The following is a 21,177-nucleotide window of genomic DNA, read 5'->3' on the forward strand; positions in this document are numbered from 1 at the left end:
AATGTTAACAGGAAACTTTATAACAACTTGTGCCTACAACAAGATATTGGAAAGGAATCAAATAAATGAGCTTTTCAATGCATCACAAAATCTAGAAAAACAACGTATCAAACTCCAAATTAGTAGGATGACAGATATCATGGAAATTTGAGAAGAAATGAACAAAGCTGAAGAAAAACATTATAAAAGATCAATGAGGCCAGCGCCGTGGCTCAATAGGCTAATCCTCCACTTGCGGCGCTGCCACACCGGATTCTAGTTCTGGTCGGGGTGCCAGATTCTGTCCCGGTTGCACCTCTTCCTGTCCAGCTCTTTCCTGTGGCCCGGGAGTGCAGTGTAGGATGGCCCAAGTGCTTGGGCCCTACATCCGCGTGGGTGATCTGGAGGAAGCACCTGGCTCCTGGCTTCAGATTGGCACAGTACACCAGCCAGAGCGGCCATTTGGAGAATGAAGCAACGAAAAGGAAGACCTTTCTGTCTCTCTCTCTCTGTCTAAATCTGCCTGTCCAAAAAAAATAAAAAGATCACTGATATGAAAATCTGGTTAAAAAATATTTTTTAGAAAATTGCTGAAAATCTCCAAAACAACAACAACAGCAAAACAGGAATAAGACCCCAATCAGTAAAATCAGAAATGAAAAACAAACTGTAATAATAGAAACCCAATAATAAAAACAACTATCTGGAATTCCTACAATGTACTGTTTGCCAATGAATTGGAAATTCTTGGAAAATCTCCCTCACTCCATAAATCTGCCTTTCAATTAAATACATATTTAAAAAACATAATTATTTCAATAGATGAAAACAGCTGGAAAATATGCAAAAACCTTTCAGAAAGAAAACCTCAGGGAATCTGACAACAGAAAGAACATTCCTCTACACAATCAAGGCAATTTATGTCAAACCGACTGATAGCATCTTATGAATGGGGACATGTTGGAAGCATTCCCAACTACGATCTGGAATCAGACAAGGATGCACTCTCATTACGGCTATTCAAGATAGTTCTGGAAGTTTTAGAGCCATTAGGCAAGAAAAAGAAATCAAATGGATACAAATTGGGAAGGAGGAAGTCAAACTATCCCTCTTTCAAAAGGACATGATTTTATCAATGGGGGAACCCAGAGACTCCACTACGAGACTATTAGAACTCATAACAGTGTTTGGAAAAGTGGCAGGAAATAAAATCAACACACAAAAATCAATAGAATTTGTATACACACAATATCAGGGCTGAGAAACAACTTTGAAAATCCATTCCATTCACAATAGCTACTAAAATTTAAATACCTTTAAATAAAGGTAACCAAGGAGCTTGAAGATTTACAAAGCAACTCCAATACTTTTCCAACTATTTCAAAATAATGAACTGGATCAAATAAGATTCAACTCTAACAAACACTTTTTGAGAGGCCGGCATTACTTTAACCACAAAAGATAACAAAACATGAAATACAAAGAAAACTGAAGGCCTATATGCATAATGAAAAAGATGCAAAGATTCTTAACAAAATTCTAGCCTAACAAAACCAAAACCACATGCTGAAGCTCACATAAAACCTTCAATTGGAATTTATATCAGAAATGCCATGATGTTCCACATTTGCAAATTAACAAACATGATGAATTTTATCAAAATAATGGAAGAATAAAACCACATTGTCTGGGCTGGCGCTGTGTTACAGAGGGTTAAAACCAAAACACATAATGCCGGCATCTCATATGGGTGCCATTTAGCATCCAGGCTGCTCCACTTTCAATCCTGCTCCCTCCTAACATGCCTGGGAAAATGTCGGAGGATGTCCCAATTAGCTGGGGCCATGCAGCCACATGGGAGACTTGGAAGAAGGTTCTGGATCCTGATGGCTCAGTTTGGCCATCAAGGTCTTTTGGGGAATGAACTAGCAAACAGAAGACCTCTCTCCCTCCCTCCTTCTCTTTTGCTCTTGCTCTACCTATATCTCTCTGTATAAATCTTGCAAACAAATGAAATAAATCTTTTGAAAACCACATCATCTAATTAGATACAGATATCAGTAGAATAAAAAATGATTAAAAACTACACAAAATATACACAAAAGGAATACATATCAATATCATAAAGGCTATGTATGACAAACCAACAGCCAATGTCACGCTGGGTGGGGAGAATGTGAAATCATTTTGTCAAACATATAACAACACAAAGATGTCCCTTTTACCACTCTTACTGAATGCAGTCTCCATATGGGAGACCTGGAAGAAACTCCTGACTCCTAGCTTTGGATCAGCCCAGCAATGGGCCCTGTGCCCATTTCAGGAGCAAACCAGTATATGGAAGACCTCTATCTCTTTGCTTCCCTATCTCTGGATCTCTGCCACTTAAGAATATATATTTTTTTGAAAAAAGATCACTACGCAGCTCACATGGAACTTGCCCACCCTACCTTTAACTGATGAAGAATTAAGAGTGGGAACAAGAGAAGGAGGAAGAAGAAGGCTGGGAGTGTAGGCTTCAGAGATGGTAGCATGGGAAGAAGTATCAGTATGTTTGAATCTGTATATAAGAAATACATGAAATTTGCATACCTGATATAAAATTTTAAAAAGCAGATAATCTTCTATCCAGACTAACAAAAATGATAAAAACTCCAGTAAATAAAATTACAGAAAAAAAGCAGAGATTATAATCAACATCACTGAAACACAAGGTTTCAGAGAAATTGCTATTCAGTACTATCTGCTAATAAACTGGAAAACTAGAAGAAATGGAGAAATCCCTGGATAACAAATACATGTAACCTACTAAGATTAAATCCAGAAGATATAGACAACCTAAAAAGACTCATAAAAATCAATGAAAACTAAAACACCCACCAAAAACACTGCTAGAACTGACTAAATAAATAAGTTAGAGGTTACAAATAAACATACCTTGTAACCCGCAGTCCTGTCCTCCAGCGCAAGCCCAGCCGCCCGCTTCTCCGCTTCCCACAGCTGAGCCGCCGCCCGCCCCCACGGCCGCCAGCCTGCGGACATGAGTGTCTACACTGCTCCGAGGAGCCACGACCCCCCACCCCCCACCCCGCGACGAGGTCCCAGGCCTCTCATTGTTTCATAAGAAAAACTCACCTTCACTCCCGCACTCTCTGGGCCAGTACCGCTGCCGAAAACGCCGCCATCAGCCGAGAATTCCGGCAGCCGACGACATGCCGCCACCAGCAGATATTACCGTCTTGCTCTCCACCAGGCCGACTGCGCAAGCGCCAGCCATCTAGGACCCGCCTCTTCCTCCCAGTAAGCACAGCGGCACCGGAAGCGGCCAGGCAGCGTCAAAAACGTGGGTGACAGCAGTCTTGGCTCCGGGCTAAGACTGTGTTGATCTCCGATGTGCTCCAGGTAAGAAACGTTTTCTGGTAAAAAAAAAAAAAAAAAAAAAAAAGAAAAGAAAAAAGAAAAACCTGTCATTTGCAAAAAGGAAAAAAATGGATGCAACTGTAAAACCTTACACTTTAAAATAACCCTTTCCAAAAAAAGACAAACACTGTATATTCTCCCTGATCTGTGGTAACAGAGTACCTAAAATGTGATCTATATTAGTGATATTGATACTTTGACGTACAATGATTTAGACAACTCTTGTCTTGCAGATAGAATGATTTTAAACAAACCATGTCTTGCCTCTTCAGGAACAGATTTTTTTTTAATTCTTTCAAACTGTTGAATTCTTTACATAGTGCAGGCTTTATATTATGAGTATAAAATAATTGAAAATAGATTTTTGTATAAAATAAGAATGGGAATCATGGATAGAGGATGAAGAGGGATGGGAAATAGGGCCGGTGCTGTGGCCAAGCAGGTTAACACCCTGGCCTGGAGCACCAGCATTAAATATGGGTGCCAGTTTGAGACTGGCTTCTGTACTTGCGATCCAGCTCTCTGCTATGGCCTGGGAAAGCAGTGGAGGATGGCCCAGGTCCTTGGGCTCCTGACCCATTGGGAGACGCAGAAGAAGCTCCTGGCCCCTGGCTTCAGATCAGCACAGCTCTGACCATTGTGGCCAATTGAGGAGTGAACCATCGGATGGAAGACCTCTCTATGCCTTTCCTCTCTCTAACTCTGACTTTCAAATAAATAAATAAATAAATAAATCTTTAAAAAAATGAAGAGGGATGGGAGCATGTTCGGGTCGGTGGGTAGGAGTGAGCGAGGGTAGAGTGGGAATAATTAATGTTTCTAAATTTGTATATATGAAATACATCAAGTTTGAATACTTTAAATCAAGTTTCCAGGTAAAAAAGGGAGGTAAAATTTTGAATGATTCATTATGAGAGAGAGAGCTAGAGATAGCTCTCATCTACTGAGTCACTCCCCAAATGCCCTCAAGATGGGACTAAAGCTGAGAAGTAGGATCTTCATCCACGTCTCCCACATGGTTGACAGGAACTAAGGCCTTGAGCCACCCTCCAGGATACACAATAAGGTAGGCCATAAGTCTCAGCTAATTCAACAAATATCAAAATCATACCATGCATCTTCCACAACTACATGGAATGAAGGGGCGAATGACCACACCAAGAACCTCAAGAACATATACAACCACATGGAGACTGAACATGCTCCTGAATGAACTGTGAGTCAGAAAAAATTAAAAAAAGATGAAAACGAATAAAGATGACAGTATAACATATCAAAACTTATCAGATACTGGAAAGTTTAGAGAAATTGGTGGCTATACCAAGAAATTGGAAAAGAATCAAATAAGTGAGCCACCAATGTAGCACCCTTGAAAAAAAATGAAATCAAATGCAAAATTATCAAGAGGAAAGAGATATATAAATTAGAGGAGAAATAAACAAAATAGAAAGCAAAAAAGAATATAAATCTCAGTGAAATGAAGAACTTGCTTAAAAAATTTATACACTCTTGGTCCAACTATCCTTAAAAAAAAAGAAGACCCCAATCAGTAAAATCAGAGATGAAAAATGAAAGGTAACAACAGATACCACAGATGATTAAAAGACTTACCCATCAGGAGCTAATACAAAGGACTGTATGCCAACCAATCAAAAAGTCTGTCTCTCCTACTCCATCTATAATTCTGCCTCACAAATAAATAAATAAAACTTTCAAATAAACCATAGGCTTATTTCAATAGATGCAGAGCAAGCATTTGACAAAATACAACATCCTTTCATAGTGAAAACCTTAAGGAAACTGAGTATAATAAGAACATTGCTCAACATAATCAAGGCAATTTATGACAAACCTATAGACAGCATATTATGAATGGGGAAATGTTGGAAGCATTCCTGTGAAGAGCTGGAATCAAGGATGACAACTTGTGTCCTTGCTATTCAAAATAGACCTGGAAGTTTTAGCCAGACCTATTAGGCAAGAAAAAGAAATCAAAGGATACAAACTGGGAAGGAGGGAGTCAAATTACCCCTACTTGCGGTTGACAGGATTCTATATATAGGGGAAATAAGTCTCCACTAAGAGATTACTGGAATTCATAAAAAGAGTCTGGGGGAGTGCCAGGATACAAAATTAACACAAAAATCAATAGTCTATGTATAAAATGCCATGGCTGGGAAAGAACTTCTAAGATCAATCCCATTCACAATTGCTACAAAAAAATTAAACACCATCGGATAAAATTAATCAAGGATGCCAAAGTATCTAATATGAAAATTAGCAAACATTAGTGAAAGAAACAGAAGACACAGAAAATGGAAAAATCTTTAATATTCAAGGACTAAAATAATCAATATAATCAAAATGTCCATAGTACCAAAAGCAATTTACAAATTCATGTGATCCCAATTAAAATGCCAATTACATTCTTTTCAGATCTAGGGGAAAAAGATGCTAAAATTCAAATGGAAACACAAGAGACCCAGAATAGCTAATGGAATCTTATATGTGAACAACAAAGTCAGAAGCATCACAATACCAGAATTCAAGACATACTTCAGGACAGTTACAAACAAAACAGCCTGATACTGGCAAAGAATAGACATGTGGACCAATGGAGCACAATAGAAACTCCAAAAACTCAATCTACACATCTACAAATAATTTATCTTTGACAATGGATCTAAAATCCAACCATGTGACAAGGTCAGTCTCTTCAAAAAATGGTGCATAAAAGGTGGATCTCCCATGGAGAAGTATGAAAATAAAAACCTACCTCATTCTTACAAAAAAACAAACTCAAAAAAGGATCAAAGACCTAAATGTACATCCTAATACCATCAAATTCTTAGAGAACATTGTGGAAATGATGCAAGACATTGCCAGATGCAGACTTCTTGGAACACAGACGTACAGGCAATAAAAGCAAAAACACACAAATGGGATTACATCAAGCTGAGAAGCTTTTGCACTGTAAATGAAAACTCAGCAAAGTGAAGGGCAACTGACAGAATGAGAGAAAATATATGCAAACTATGACCTGATAAATTGTTAATATCCAGAAAGTATAAAGTGCTCAAGAAACTCAACAGCAACAAAACAAACAATGCAGTTAAGAATGGGCAACAGACTTGAACAGACATTCCTCAAGGAAGGAAATGCAAATGACCAACAGACACATGAAAAAATGCTCAGGATCACTAGCCATTAGTGAAATGCAAAATGAAACCACAATGAAGTTTCACCTCACCACAGTTAGAATGGTTTGCATACAGAAATCAACAAACAACAAATGCTGGAAAGGATGTGGCAAAACAGTACACAAGTGGCCAGTGCCGTGGTGCACGAGGTGAATCCTCTTCCTGCGGTGCTGGCATCCCATATGGGCACCGGGTTCTAAACCCAGCTTCCCCTCTTCCAGTCCAGCTCTCTGCTGTGGCCTGGAAAAGCAATGAAGGATGGCCCAAGTGCTTGGGCCTCTGCACCCGTATGGGAGACCAGGAAGAGGCACCTGGCTCCTGGCTTTGGATCGGTGCAGCTCTGGCAATTGTGGCCATTTGGGGGGTGAACCACTGGATGGAACACTTTTCTCTCTGACTCTCACTCTCACTGTCTGTAACTCTTCCTGTCAATTATTAATATAATTATAATAATATATTAATATTATTAATATAAATAACATAATAATAATAATGCAGTACCCTAATCCACTGGGAATGTAATCTGGTGAAGCCATTGTGGAAGACAGTATGGAGACACCTCAAAAGGCTGAAAATAGATGAATCATATGAACCAGCAATGCCACTCATGGGAATTTACCTAAACAAATTGAAATCAGCAGATGAAAGAGTTATCTGTACCCACATGTTTATGGCTGCTCAATTCACAACAGCTAAGATATGGAATCAATCCAGATGTCTATCAAATGATGATTAGATAAAGAAATTATGGAGGCCAGCACAAAGTGGGTTAAGCCTCCTACTTGCTGCACCAGCATCCCATAGGTGTTCCTGTTCGAAGCCTGGATCCTCCCTGATGAAGGCCTAGGAAAACAGTGGAAGATGGCCCAAGTCCTTGGGCCCTTGCACCTGCGTGGGAGACCCAAAAGAAGCTCCTGGCTCCTGGCTTTGCATCAGCCCAGTTCTAGCCATTGCATCCATTTAGAGAGTGAACCAGAAGGAAGACCTCTCATTCTCAGATGGAAGATCTCTCGTTCTCTGTCTCTCCCTCTCTCAACTCTGCCTCTCAGAAAAATGAATCTTGAAAATAGTAACTATGGTATATATACACTATGGAATACTACTCAGCAGGAAAAAATGCAATGAAGTCTTTTGCAACAAAATGGATATAACTAGAAAACATTATACTTAGTGAAATAAGCTAGTCCCCAAAAGACAAATACCACATGTTGTCCCTGATCTGCGGTGACTAAGAGAGTATTTAACAGGTAATAATGTGTAGGAATAAAATGAGTATTTTGAGATATGATGCTTTTTTTTACAAGCCTTGTCTCTCTTTGAGAAACAATTTATTTTCTTCATACTATTTGTTGAACTTTTTACTTAGTGAATAGTGACTATTTTGAGTATAAAGTTACCTGAAAATATTTTTCTATTAAAATTAACAGTGGAAACAGGAGAGGGAAGAGGAAGAAGTATGGAAGCATGGGTTAGAGGAAGCGTTGGGTGTGAAGAATCAATACGTTCCTGAATATGTATATGGCAAGTACATGAAATTTGTTTACCTCACATAAAATTTTTAAAAACTAAATAAGCCTCTAACAAGACTGACAAAGAAAAAAAGAGAAAAAAACCTCAAAACCTCAAATAAGTAAGATTAGATGAAAAATCAGACAGTATAATCAACACTACTGAAATACAAGGCTTCAAAAGAAACTGCCATTCAATACTATATGCTAATAAACTGGAAAAAGCAGAAAAATGGAGAAGTTTTTTCAATACAAATAACTTACCAAATTTAATCCAGAAGATACGGATAATCTAGCAGACTCATAAAAAGTAATGGCATTGTAGCAGTAAGCAAAATTCTTCCATCAATAAAAAACCCATGACTTGATGGCTTTACTATCCAATTCTACAAAACATTTAAAGACAAACTCCAACAATCTTCAGACTATTTGAAAACACTGAACAGGATGGAACACTGTCAAACACTTTTTAGGAGGCCAACATCCCTTTGATGCCAAAAACAAACAAAGACACAAAATGGAAAGAATACTACAGGCCTATATCCTTGAAGAACACAGATAAAAAGATTCTCAACAGAGTACAAAATAAACAATTGAAAACATCAAAAAGCTGATACATAACTATCAATTGGAATTGATCCTAGAAATGCAAGGGTGGTTCCATATTTGCAAAACAATAAATATCATAAATTAATCAACATAATGAAAGAATAGAAACCATACTCTCATTAGATCCAGAGAAAGCATTTGATATGATGCATTGTGTTTCATGGCACAAAAAAAAAAAACCTCCACAAATTAGGCATAGAAGGAACATGCCTCAAAAACATAAATGTGATATTTGACAAAGAATCAGCCAATATTATACTGAATGAGGAGAAGATGAACGCATTTTGTCAAAATCTGTAACAACACAAGGACGTCCACTCTCACCACTCTAACTGAATACAGTACTATACATTTTCACAAGAGCAATTACAGAGGAGAACAAAATAACAGGCACTAAAACTGGAAAAGAACAAGTCAAATAATTAATGTTTGCAGATGACATGATGTTGCTCCTGGAAGAACACAAACATTGCACCAAAATGCTGCTTCAACTGATAATCCAATTCAGAAAACTTTAGAAGTACAAGTAAACATTTGAAAAAGCTGCTTTTTACATATTAATGATGGCCTCACTGACAAAGAAAGCAACAAAAATCCAATTTACAATAACCACAAAAATTAGACTATTGAGGAATAAATTTAATCAAATAAGTGAAAGATCTCTATAATGAAAATCATCAACGCTGACCAAAGAAACCATCAAGGACACAAAACTGGAAAGGTATTCCTATTTTTGTGGATTGGAAGAATTTGTATCATTAAAATGTCTATCTCATGGAAAGAAATCTACAGAATACCAATGACATTCTCTACAGAATTTAAAAAAACAACCCTCAAATTCATACAGAAGCACAGAAGATCCAGAAACGCTAAGGTGAACCTGAGGAAATAAAAATCAAGCTGGAGACATCACAATACCTGACTTCACAGCATACTAAAATACTGTATTAACATCACATCACACTGATACTAAAAAAAAAAAAAAAACTGAGACATAGACCGATGGAGTGAAACAGAGAATCCCAAAGTTAATGTAAATACATATAGCCACCTGATTTTTGACAAAAGGGGTCAGACCTTTCATTGGTGTAAGGATAATCTCTTCAACAAATAGTGCTGGCAAAGCTCGATGTATTCGTGTAGAAGAATGGATTTAGATCCATATTTCTCATCATTTATAAAAATCAACTGAGATGGGCAGCCGTGCACTTCTCAGAAGACTGTTCTTACAAGTATGGTCAAAAACAGTGAAGCCAGGTGCCAGTGCTGTGGTGTAGTGGGTAGGGCCACCAGCGGCGCAGGTATCCATTGATCGGACCATTGCCTGCCCTGGCTGCTCCACTTCTGATCCAGCACCCTTTTAGAGGCCTGAGGAACAGCTGTTGAGGATGGGTCGATTGTTTCGGCCTCTGTCACCCTTATGGGGAGACAAGGTGGGGTGAACCAACAGTAAAAGGATGACCTTTCTCTCTGCCTCTATCTCTCACTGTCCACTCTGCCTGTCAAAAAAAAATAATTTTTTTTTTATTTTTTTTTATTTTATTTTTTTATTTTTGATAGGCAGAGTGGACAGTGAGAGAGAGAGACAGAGAGAGAAAGGTCTTCCTTTTGCCGTTGGTTCACCCTCCAATGGCCGCCGCTGCAGCCGGCGCACTGCGCTGATCCGATGGCAGGAGCCAGGATCCAGGTGCTTTTCCTGGTCTCCCATGGGGTGCAGGGCCCAAGCACCTGGGCCATCCTCCACTGCACTCCCTGGCCATAGCAGAGAGCTGGCCTGGAAGAGGGGCAACCGGGACAGAATCCGGTGCCCCGACCGGGACTAGAACCCGGTGTGCCGGCGCCGCAAGGTGGAGGATTAGCCTATTGAGCCACGGCGCCGGCTCAAAAAAAAATAATTATTAAAAAAAGGACAATTATACTGCTCTTGTGGAATTGTGGTCTTCCTACTTTTCCTTGTTGAATACTATGGTTAGTGGTGAATTAAGATTATGAATAATAAAGTGAATTAAAATTATATCTTGCAAAAAATAATGAAAAGAAGAGAGACAAGGGAGGGAGAGGAAGAGCAAAAGAGGAATGTGGTTGTCTTCCTGGAACAGCACCTATGAAATTCATGAAAAATTATTTCAAACATAATTTAAAAATAATGAAGAACATTACACTAGCATAGTTTTAATGATCTGTGATTACATTAAAATTTATGCTATTGGGTAAAATGGTCATTTTCCGTTCAGCTGTTTATGCCTGTTTGCTTATTTCCCACTAAATTAGGGTTTCTCTTTTTTTTTTTCTTTTTTACTTCTTTTTTTTTTTTTTGACAGGCAGAATGGACAGTGAGAGAGAGAGAGAGAGACAGAAAGGTCTTCCTTTTTTGCCGTTGGTTCACCCTCCAATGGCTGCTGCAGCCGGAGCGCTGCAGCCAGGGCACCGCGCTGACCCGATGGCAGGAGCCAGGTACTTATCCTGGTCTCCCATGGGGTGCAGGGCCCAAGGACTTAGGCCATCCTCCACTGCATTCCCGGGCCACAGCAGAGAGCTGGCCTGGAAGAGGGGCAACTGGGACAGAATCTGGCGCCCTGACCAGGACTAGAACCCGGTGTGCCAGCGCCGCAAGGCGGAGGATTAGCCTATTGAGCTGCGGCGCCAGCCTTTTACTTTTTTTTTTAAAGATTTACTTTATTTTCTTGGAAGGCACAGTTACTTACAGAGAGAAGGAGAGAGAGAGGAAAAGAGATTTTCCATCTACTCAGTTCACTCCACAAATGGCCAGAACAGCCAGGGTTCATCCACAATGAAACCAGGAGCCAAGAGCTTATTCTAGGTCACCCACAAGGGTGCAGAGGCCCAAGCACTTGGGCTATCCTCTGCTACTATCCTAGAGGCATTAGCAGGGAGCTGTATCAGAGGTAGAACAGCCAGGATTTGAACCAGAGCTCGTACAGTGCCATTCCCATGTTCTTAAACTTCTTACTTGATGAAGCATTTACCAAAGTCATGTCATCAATGTTTTTCATAAGGCTTATGTATTCATTTGCCAGGCAGAGTGACAGAGACACAAAGAGAGATCTTCTACCTGCTGACTTACTCCTCAAATGCCCCCAACAGCCAGGATTGGGCCAGGAAGAAGCCAGGAGCCAGGAACTACATCTCAGTCTCCAATGTAGGTGGCAGGAACTACGCACTTGGGCCATTGTTTGTTGCCTCCCAGGGGAATTACCAGGAAACTGAACTGGACATGGGGGAGCTAGGACTCACAACAGGCAGCTTATGCAGGATGCTGACAACCCACATGTCACATTAACCTGCTGTGCATCATGCCCACCCATTTCTAAACTTTTCTGATTAGTTACTGCATCTTAGTCTATTTGGGTTACTGTAAGTAAACACATTACACTGGGAAATTTATAAACAGCAGGAATATATTACTCTCTTTTGGAGGGTGGTAAGTCCAAGATCACAGTGTTAGGGGCTCAGTGTCTAGTGAAGCTTTGCTGGCTAATGTCTGTGTGCCTTCATGTGGCAGAATAGCAAAGGGGTAAACAAGCTGCTCCATCAAGCCATTCTTAAAAGGGTGCTGTGGCACAGTGGGTAAAGCCACCTTCAGGCCTGGCATCCCACATTGGCATGGGTTTGAGTACCACAGGCTCCACTTCTGATCCAGCTCTCTGCTGCAGCATGGGAAACCAGTGCCAGTGGAAGATGGCCCAAGCCCTTGGACCCCTGTTTCCATGTGGGAGACCTGGAATACACTGGTTCCTGGTTTCTGATTGGCTCAGCTCTGGCCATTGTGGCCAACTGGGGAGTGAACCAGAAGATGGAAGTCTTTTCTCTCTGGTCCTTCCTCTCTCTGTCTTCAACTCTGCTTCTCAAATAAGTAAATAAAACTTTTTTTTTTAAAAAATAAAGGCAGTGATAGCATTCTCAGAAGATCTGCCCTCATGATCCAGTCACCTCCCAGCACCCCTGCTCTTAAATAACAACACATTGAGTATTACGTTTCAACACATGCATATTGGGGGTCACATCAGTTAGCAACAGCTACCCCAAATCATTTATTATGAACCCCCAATGCATATTTAATTATAAAAACTCATTATAAAGCTTGTAAAATATGCATTAAAATACTACAGATGGTATGATTCTGTAAAGGTAACTTCTATTACTACTATATTTTTACCTGGCAACCCCAAAAAGAATCTGAAACTACATAGATACTAATGGGAGAATTCTAAGATTGGCCATATGCACTGTGCAATAAGACTACTGTTTTAGTCCTGTTCACTGGTCATGTGAATGATTTTGGTGAAAATTTACCAGTGGTTGCATGGTTGATATTTTTTCAGTTCACAAATTATTGTCAAGAATCTGTTTAGGGGCCAGCGCTGTGGAATAGTGGATGAAGCCACCACCTGCAGTGCCAGCATGTATATGGGGCACAGGTTCGAGTCCCGGCTGCTCCACTTTCAATCCAGCTCTCTGCTACGGACTGGGAAAGCAGAAGATGGTCCAAGTCCTTGGGCCCCTGAACCCAAAAAAGGTGGAAGACCTCTCTCTCTCTCTGCACCCCCACTTCTGCATCTGCCTCTGTCTCTCTGTAACTCAGCCTTTCAAATAAATAAATAAATCTTTTAAAAAAGAATCAGTTTAAACCAAGGGTACATTTTTCAAGGTCTTTAATATAGAAATTGAATATCATCAATGAAGCATATCATAGTATGCTTTCTATAGAAATTTGTAAAAAGAGATAAAATTGACATTGTATTCTGATAAAACTTTTGATTCCAAAAGAAGACATAGCAATGATAAATATTTATGCACTGAATACAAGACCACCGGTTATATACAGAAAATACTATTAGACCTAAAGAAAGAGAGACACTCCTAGACAATAAAAGTGGGTGACTTCAACAATGCACTCTTATCAATGGACAGATCATCTAGATAGAAAATAAGTAAATACACATCAGAGTTGAAACATAACATCAAACAAATGACCTAACGGACCAAAAGCTACATTCTATTCACCACATTGAACATTTTTTCAGGGTATACCAAACATTAGGCCACAAATCAACTCTCATTTAATTTGAAAAGACTGAAATCCTATCAAGTAACTAGAAATAAACGAACAAAAAGAGAATACTCAAAAAATATATGGAAATTAAACAAGATGCTCCTGAATGAACAATGGGACACTGAAGAAATTTAAAAGGAAATAAAATCTTTCTTGAAATAAATGAAAATGAAAACACAACATATTAACTCCTGTGAGTTACAGCAAAAGCATTAAGAGTTAAGTTTATAGCATATAGTGATTATATTAAAAAAGAGAAATGTTTCAAATTAAAGATCTAATGATGCATCTCAAAAATTTAGAAAAATAAGATCACAACTTTAAGCAGAAGGAGGTGAGAAATAATCTATGTCACAGCATGAATAAATGAAATTAAAAAAGATCAAGAAATCAAAAATTCATTTTGAGAAGGTAAACAAAATAGATAATCCTCAGAGGGGATTCCAACATGGAGGAATAGGGAAATGGAGGACTACTATAGGCTAGGATAAAATAGAAAAAAAGGCAAGAAAGTGCATTCTCAGGGGAGACTGGAGATTCTGTAAGAGGAGGAGAGATGCTGTGGGTCTGTGTGGAAGCTGCAGATGCTCAGCAACAAGCACTGATACTACACAAGTCCCAGCAGCCGAGAGCTGGAGAAAGTGCCGGCTCTGAAGACCAAGGTGAGATCAGACTGCAGTGGCCCATGCCACTGCTGAAATAGCTGCAGAGAGAGCCTAGCAGAATACACTGTCTGGGGTGTGACTTGGACACTGAGGGTAATGAGTATCCCCTAACCCAGCAGAAAAGTGAGACAATATCTCCCCATCCCCTCACAACGGCCCCCGACAACCAGCTCAGAGAGGGCAGTCACCATATTGGATATGCTAGTAGCTGCAGCAGCTCTTGTGCAGGCTCCCAGCAACAGTCAGGGAAAAGGCGCCATCTTGTCTCAAGTAGCTACAGCCCAGGTGCTGTCCAGCAACAGGCAGGGAGAAGGAGCCATTCAGACATCATCACTAGCTGCAGGGACTCTTCTAAGTGTCCAAAAACTGGCGGGGAGAAGCATGATTGTGAAACAAGCAGTGCTGTGGCCAGCAGCTCTTGTGGACATGTATGACCAGGGATTTCACCACAGGGAAAAATCTGTGTTCCCCACCGACTTTCAGTCTGGGTGGAAAGACTGACAGGGGGCTGCAAATGCACCTATGACTATCATGAGCCCTTAGCCTCTCAACATAACGCAGGCTCTGGAGCTCAAACTGCCTAAGTGGAGAACCCATAGGCAACTGGCTCTCAGAAGTTCTCAGCCTCTCCAAAGACAGAACAGGTTAGTGCAGTGGGGTGGGTCTTCTGCACCCTGTGTCTGTGGGAGCTCTGGTACTGAGACTGTGGGAACCCATGCATGCAGGAGAGGCTGCCTGGTGTAGCTGGTTTCTGGGAGATTACTGTGTGTAGCTCCACAAGCTCAGCACCCTGGCTGCCTGGGGTGGGTCACTGCAGCAGGATCTGTGCTCACACTGAACACTGCACAGACCCTTTGTGGCAATCATGCAGAACCACAGAACCACAGAAGCACAGATGAGAACAGCACCCACTGAGGGTTAACAACAGATTTCATGAGGCAGATCTCTGGAAAATTAACAGGCAAACAAAAAAATGAAGAAGAACAAATTAGAAAAGTGAAAAATAGGGTTGGAGATGTATAGGATACTACCAAATGACACAATATAGGGTCTTAGGGGTTACTGAAGGCATGGAAAGAGAGAATGGATTAGAAGGCCTTTTAGTGAAATAATTACAGAAAACTTCCCGAATTTGGACAAAGTAAGTATGTCCAAGTACTAGAAACACACAGCACTCTTAATATACATGACCAGAAAAGACCTTCACCATGACATATTGTAGTCAAATGCTCCACAGTCAAACATAGAGAAAAGATTCAAAGATATGCATAAAGGGAAATGTCAGATTACTTTCAGAGTATCTTCAATTAGACTTACAGCTGACTTCTCATCAGGAATTACTACAAAGAGCTGTAGCCCAACACATCAGGAAACCTAGAAGAAAAACATTCCTGGACACACACAACCCACCAAAATTGACCCAAGACACAGAAAAACCTAACAGATCAATAAACAAGACACAAATTGATTCAGTAATAAAGACACTCCCAACAAAGAAAAACCTAGGATTGGACAGTTTTACTGCTGAATTCTATCAGACATTTAAAGAAGAACTAAAACCAATTCTTCTCAAGCTATTCAAAACAACTGAAAGAGAGGGAAGCCTTCCAAACTCCTTCCATGATGACAGCATCACCTTAATTCCTAAATCAGAAAAGGATACAAGAGAGAAATTATACACAAATGTCCCTGATAAGCACACATAAAAATCATCATCAAAATACTAGCCAATTGAATACAACAACATATAAGAGATGATCATTCATCTGGACAAAGTGGGTATTATCCCTGGTACACAGCGATTATTAGCATTCACAAATCAATGTGATACACCACATTAACAAAGTGAAGAACAAAAATGATATGATTATCTCATTAATAGCAGGAAAAGCATTTCATAGAATACAACACCCTTTCATGATGAAAACCTGAGTAAAAACTGTATATAAAGGATCCACAAGACTCTACTCAGAGATTATTAGAACTCGTAGGAGGTCCAAATATGGCAGAGTAGGGAGTGAGCTTAACTCTTCGCTTCTAGCCCAGGAGATGATAGTTTAAAAATGTGGAGAGAGTGTAATCTAAGGATAGAATTAGTGAGTCAATGGCAGAGGAAACTGTACCGAAATTAGAGAGACAGGGTGGACCTACCTGGCAGGCATGGATGCACATTGCTCAGGACTCTAGCCTACCCAGCCAACAGCCTATGGACCAGCACTGGAAAGTGAAGTGAGACAAGACCACAGCAGACCCAGAAGTGGCAAAAAAGCTGCAGAAAGAGTCTAGAGCGAACCAGGCTTGGAGCCCCATGGGAGACACTGTACTAGCCAAACTAGATGATAAAAAGAAAAAGAATGGGGTGGACACGTTTCTCTCTCCCAAATCAGTTTACAACAGCGTCCTGTAACATGCCAGTAGAAGGGTGCCATTTCAGAGATACATCACAGGTGCACCAGCTTGTTTCTCTGCCCAGCAACCTGTCAAGTGGAGACTCCTGATTCTGGTGGGGAGAACTAACAGGGGGCCGATAGCTTGTGACTGTGTGAAGTGTCTGTATTTGGACACGGGAAAAAACTGAGGGTTTGTGGGAAGACTCACAGTGTGGCTAGGACTTTGAGCAGTTACAGTGGGAGACTCCATATGCTCAGGGTTTCCTGGTTACCTGGTGAGAGATACTGCTAGGGAAACTGATCTTACACTGAGGAATGCACAGATCCTTTGTGTGGACCTTGGGACAGAGTGGATAAATATAATACAAACTTGGGCTAGCACTCTAGCCTGGGTCTCCATTGAGGAGAGGAGCTCAGCTGCACAGAATAAATTCCCTTTTGATGAGAGAGAGAGAGAGAGAGAGAGAGAGAGAGAGAGAGAGATTTGCCACAACAAACCTGGGTGTGTCACCTGGGGCATTCCCTTATCCCTGGAGAACTGAACACAGCTCTCTGGCCACCCCCACTACAAGCCTCTAGATATTCACTAAGAAAACCTTCCACTTATCTACACAGTCATAGTCCAAAGATAAAAGTTGCCACAGCAAAAAAAAAAAAAAAAAAAAAAAGAGAGAGAGACAAGAGAGACAAAGAGAAAACCAACAAGTATCTCCACAAATGCCAAACAATAAATACACCAATTCAAGAAACAAGAATAGAAAGACAACATGATGCCCCCAAAAGAACAAGACACTTTGGAGCCTGAACTGTGGCATAGTCGGTAAAGCCGCCATGTGCCGTGCCAACATACCATATGGGTACTACTTCAAGTTCTGGCTGAACGATTTCCAATCCAGCGCTCTGCTCTGGCCTGGAAAAGCAGTGTAATACGGTCAAAGTCCTTGGACCTCAGCACCCACATGGGAGATCTCCATAAGCTCCTGGCTCCTGGCTGCAGATTGGTATACAACGCCCATTGTGGCCAACTGGGTAGTGGCAAGCTGATGGAAGACTTCTCTCTCTCTATCTCTCTCTCTCTTTCTCTGCCTCTTCTTCTCTCTCTGTGTAGTGCTTTCAAATAAATAATAAATAAATCTTAAAAAAACCATGAAACTTCAATACTAGATTGTGAAGATGATGAGATAGAAGAATTGAAGAAATGGAATTCAAAAAATTGATCGTAAAATACATAGAAGTAATCAGAAGCAAATGCATCAACTACTGAAATCCATATTGGACATGAAAGAAAATTTGTCCCATGAAATCTCAATGAAATGAAAAATGCAACAGAACAAACAAAAATGCAGTGGAGACCTTTAACAATAGAATTGATGAAGCATAAGAAGATATCGGCATAGAAGACCAAGCACCAGAAACTATATCATCAAACAAAAGAAAAAAGAGGAATTTAGGAAACAAAAACAATTCCTTATTAGAATGCGAACATGAAGAGATTGATGCAATGCTGGATAGGGAATTTGAAAAACTGATTGTAGGTTACTTATAAATCATCAGAAGTAAATCCACGAGTTAAAGAAATCCATAGATGACATGAATGAAAAATTTTTCCATGAAATTGAAATTTTAAATAGAAATGAAATTAAATGTTAGAAATCAAGAACTCAATAGCTCAAATAAAGTACGTGGTAGAATATCTTAGCAACAGACTCAGTGAGTCAGAAGAAAGAGTATCTAACTTAGAAGACAATTTTCTGGAAATTTTACAGTCAAACCAAAAAAAATGAAGAAGAAGAAATTAGAAAACTTAAAAACAGTCTTGGAGATTTATGGGAAAATATCAAATGACCAAACATACAGGTCTTAGGCGTTTCTGAGAAAGACAGAATGGATGAGAAGGCCTTTTTAGTGAAGTAATTACACTAAACTTCCCTAATTTGGAGAATGAAAGGGACATCCAAGTACAGGAAGCACACAGATCTCCTAATAGACATGACCAGAAAAGATCCTCACTACAGCACATTGTAGTCAAAATCTCCACTGTGAAACAAAGATTCTAAAATGTGCATAAGAGAAATGCCAGAGAACTCTCAGAGGATCTCCAATTAGACTCACAGCTGACTTCTCATCAGAAACCCCACAGGCTAGTAGAGAATGGCACAATATATCCCAAGTCTTAAGAGAAAAAAAAAAAGGTCAACCCAGAATACTGTACCCCACAAAGCACTCATTTATCAATGAAAGGGAAATGAAAACCTTCCACAACAAAGAAATTGAAAGAATTTGACATCATTCATCCAGCCTTACAAAAGGAAGTGCTTACTTAAGGAAGCACTACACACACGAATATACCAACATGGTCATCACTATGAAAGAAGGTGAAGGCAATTCCCCAATAAAACAACAAAGGAAATCCACAGAAAAAAACAGGAATATTTATGGGAAAATGGTAGGGTCAAGTCACTATCAACAGTCACCTGGAATATAAATGGTCTCAACTCTCCAGTTAACACACAGACTAGCTTAATGGGTTGAAAACAAGACCCATCTATTTGTGCCTACAACAAACAAATGTCACCTACAAGGATTTGCACAGACTGAAAGTGAAATGATGGAAAAAATTATTCCACACTAACAGAAACCAAAAAAATAAAAAGCTGGTGTAACCAACCTAATATCAGAAAAAATAGACTTTAACACACAAACTGTTAAAAGAGACAAAGAAGGACACTGTATAACAACTGAGGGATTAATTCAACAGATGTGACTATAGTCAAGATATATGCACCCAATAATTACAGGGCATCTGACTACCTAAAATAAATGGTAATGGACCTAAAGGGAGTAATGCACTCCAACATAATACAAATGGGAACGTTCAATACCCCATGTTCAGCAACGGACAGACCAACCAGATGGAAAATTAGCAAAGAAACAACAGAGTTCATTGACATATAGACCAGATGCGCCTAATAGATATCTACAGAAATTTTCATCCTACAGTTGCAGAATACACATTCTTCTTACCAGGGCATGGAGCTTTCTCTAGAATAGGGCACAGAATAGGCCATAAAGCATGTCTCAGGAAATTCAGAAAAATCAAAATCATACCATGCATCTTCTCTGACCACAATGGGGTGAAACTGGAAATCAAAAACTCAGCAATCTCCAGAACACATATTAACATGTGGAGACTGAACAAAATGCTCTGAGTGAATAGTGGATCATAAAAGAAATCAAAAGATAAATCAAAAAATTTCTGTAAAACGAATGAAATGGCAATAGAAAATATCAAAGTTTATGGGATAAAGTAAAAGAAGTGTTAGGAGGAAAGTTTATACCAATTGGTGCCTATATGAAGGTATTGGAAAGGCACCAAATAAGTGAGCTATCAACAGCTCTCAAGGATCTAGAAAAATACAGGAAATGAACCAAAAATTGGTAGGACAACAGAAATAATTAAAATTAGTGAAGATATTAACAAAATTGAAATACAAAACACAATACAAAAGATCAGTAAAAAAAGCTGCTTTTTTTGGAAAAAAAATAATATACCATCAGGCCAACTAAACAAAAAGGGAGAATACGCAATTCAATAAAATTAGAGATGAAAAAGGTAGCAAAACAACATATACCATAGAAATAAAAGGAATCATCAGAAATGATGACAAGAAACTGTATGCCAACAAATTGGAAGACCTAGAAGAAATGGATAAATTCCTGGATACATACAACTTACCTAAATTGAGCCATGATGAAACAGAAAACCTAAACAGACCATTAACCAAGAAGGAAAGTGAATCAGTAAGACCTTCCCAATAAATAAAAGCCAAGGACTGGATGACTTCACTGCTGAATTCTATCAGACATTTAAAGGAGAACTAACTCCACAATTCTTCTCAAGCTATTCAAAAGAAATTCATTGGTGGGAATCCTCCCAAACTCCTTCTATGAATCCAGCATGATTCAATTCCTAAATCAGAAAAACATACAACAGAGAAAGAGAATTACAGAACAATTTCACTGTTGAATATACACACAAAAATCCTCAGCAAATGCTACCTAATCAAAAACAACAATAGATCAGAAAGATCCTTCACCCAGACCAAGAAGGATTTATCCCTCGAATGCAGGGATGGTTCAACTTTCACAAATCAAACAATGTGATACACCACATTAACAAACTGCAGAATAAAAACTATATGATTATCTCACTCAGTGCAGAGAAACCATTTAACAAAATACAGCACCGTTTCATGATGAAAATTCTAAGCAAACTGGCTACAGAAGGAACATTCCTCACCACAATCAAGGCAATTTGACAAACCCAGGACA

At 39.5% G+C, this 21,177-nt stretch overlaps 1 protein-coding gene across 4 annotated transcripts in view; it reads right to left on the reverse strand.

Annotated features, from left to right (window-relative positions):
* The window catches only part of LOC108175467 (glutamate receptor ionotropic, NMDA 2A), a 290,700-nt gene that overhangs the window by 99,581 nt on the left and 169,942 nt on the right, over window positions 1–21,177 (reverse strand). For all 4 annotated transcript variants that reach the window (XM_070064532.1, XM_070064531.1, XM_070064530.1 and 1 more), the window contains exon 5: window positions 3,115–3,395. The gene's annotated coding sequence lies outside the window, so the exon portion shown is untranslated. The remainder of the gene's footprint in view (window positions 1–3,114; window positions 3,396–21,177) is intronic.

This window comes from Oryctolagus cuniculus, chromosome 19 (genome assembly GCF_964237555.1).
Source record: "Oryctolagus cuniculus chromosome 19, mOryCun1.1, whole genome shotgun sequence".
NCBI lineage: Eukaryota > Metazoa > Chordata > Mammalia > Lagomorpha > Leporidae > Oryctolagus > Oryctolagus cuniculus.